Below are 2643 nucleotides of genomic sequence, written 5' to 3' on the forward strand. Positions count from 1 at the left end.
GCCGCCGCCCCTGCCCTACATTTTTCATAGCATTTTTCATAGCATTTTTTTGTATTTTTTTGTGTATATGTGTTTGTATGTGTATATATGTGTACATGTTCATAGTAGTTTTTTTCATAAGTGTATTTTTTTTGTTCATTGTATTTTTTTCATATATATAATGTATATATGTATGTGGTAGCTATATGATGAATGGATGTGGCTATGTATGTATGAATATAATGTTCATAGCATTTTTTTGTTTATATATGTTTTTCATATATGTATTAATTTTTTATTTAGGTTGTTAGTAGATATCGATTTTAGGTTAGTGCCTTTTAGGTTAGTGTAGAGGAGAAAGGAAAATAAGGAAAAGGAAGAAAAGAGGAAGAAGGAAGAAGAAAGAAGAAGAAGAAAAAGAAGGAGAGGAAAACTTCTTTTTCTTCTTTTTCCCTCTTCTTATTTATTTCTCCTCTTCTTCCTCTCCTCTTCTTCTCCTTTCTTCCTCTTATTATTCTCCTTTTTCCTCTCCTTCTTTTTCTTCTTCTTCGATCTCCTTCCTTCTTCCTCTTTTCTTCCTTTTCCTTATTTTCCTTTCTCGAGGGAGAAGAAGAAAAAGAAGAGGAGAAGAAGAAGAAAGGAATAGAGGAGAAGAAGAAACTTCAACACGAGGGGGGGGGTACCGATACCCCCTCCCCAATAACATTATTTTCCCATGTATATGTATGTCGCGTCATTGTCGATATAACCCCCTCGAGATAACTTCGATATGAGGGGCGGTCGATATATATACCCCCTCTCGACCGTGATAACTTATACCACGGCAGCAGCACCCTCGGCCTCGCTCGACCAAAACTCTCGAGGACACCCAAACCCTAGAGAGAAAACGATGTTGGTCTCCTACCCCCTCCCGCCGCGCCCCAACCCGACAAATTAACTCTCTCGAGGCCACCCAAATTTACCAAGTTAAAAGAGCGTTGTCGTCGAGGCCACCCCAAACCCTTGAAGCGTTGTGTCGAGGCCACCCCAAACCCTAGAGAAGCAGCGTCGAGGCCACTAACATGATTCCTTACTGTGATTAGCTAGCTAGTTCTACGTTTGCCACTAATATATATCCATATGTATCATGTTTGAATAATAATTGACATGTTGTAAATATTTGGAGAAACTATGGAGCACTCCCGAGACGAAGCAACAGAAGCGATGTTGGGGGACATAATCGCACAAGGAAGTGATGTCGTTGTGTCATTTCTCAATGACAGTGATGGTCAAGAAGGACTGGGTGAAGAAGAGGGCTATGTTCATGATGGCTCCGGCCCATTAATGCCGGTACAAGAAGAGGGCTATGTTCATGATGGCTCCGGCGACCCAATGGAGGTACCAGAAGGAGACCGTGCTGACTGCTCCGGTGACCGAACCGAGTCCGGCCAGGTATATATATATTAGTTAAGCCCGTGCTGACTAGTTAATTGATGCATTCATTATTTTGGTATATATACACATATTAATTAACTCTCGTCTTTCTTCCTTTTTCTAGCCCTCAGGATCGAGCACAACTTCGATAAGGAGACGAGGCCCGAAGAAAAAGTTGAGCTCGGATGAAAGGTTTGAGATCAGAGAAATTGCGCCTCACGGCGAACCGATTGGACCCATCCGGACAAAGAACGCATTTTCTGCTCAGTGTGGGGTTCTTGTTAGGGACAAGATCCCGATCAGCATCCAACAATGGTATAAGCCTAAGGAGGAAGACCCTGAGGTGTCTTATGTCAATGATATGCAGAAAGAAGATATTTGGACTCAGCTGAAGGCATATTTCACCCTACCGCCAGAGGAGGATCCAGAGAAGCCAGTTAAAGAGCAATTAATCAGGTCTTGTGCTCTTAAGAAGATGGCAACCCTATTCAGGAGGTGGAGGAAAGAGCTGAACAAGTTTGTCGACAAAGAAGAGACACCAGAATTCATCGGCAAATATGAGAAGATCAAAGATCACTGGCCCGCATTTGTGGCCCACAAGACATCGGAAAAGAGTAAGAAGATGTCAGAGACAAACAAAAAAAATGTTGCGAAGAAGGAGTTTCACCATCGCACGGGGTCAGGTGGCTACCTCAAAGCCCGGCCTAAGTGGTCCAAGGCTGAGAATGATCTGCTTGAAAAAGGGATCGAACCAGAGACAACGAACTGGCCAGACCGTTGCCGGACTTGGTTCTTCGTGGCTGGCGGAACCTTGGACCCTGTATCAGGGAAGTGCCATTGGACGGACGGGCAACTGAAATACCAGTCAAGAGGCTTCGGCACTATATCAATGCAGCGCAGCGAGGGACGTTCGTTCCAGACAGGGAGAAGGACGAGCTCACAATGGCCCTCGGGACTCCTGAGCACCCTGGACGGATACGAGGCACGCCAGGCTCCATTCCATGGAAGGTTGGTTTTCCAGACGCATGGGGTTACAAAACCCACGAGAGGAGGAAGAAACTGGAGCAGGCCCAACTACAGGCGCTGCACGAAAGGGTAATGGGCCTAGAGGAACGAGAAGAGGAACGAGAAGCAGTAGATCGCAGCAAACGACCTGCTGAAGCTTCCCCCGAAGCTACCCCGCCATCTCAGCGGAGAAGCAGCGTGGCTTCCACCGAGCTGCTTCAGCCGGAGCATGTCTTGACGGCTCCT

Source organism: Triticum aestivum, chromosome 6B (assembly GCF_018294505.1).
Source record: "Triticum aestivum cultivar Chinese Spring chromosome 6B, IWGSC CS RefSeq v2.1, whole genome shotgun sequence".
NCBI lineage: Eukaryota > Viridiplantae > Streptophyta > Magnoliopsida > Poales > Poaceae > Triticum > Triticum aestivum.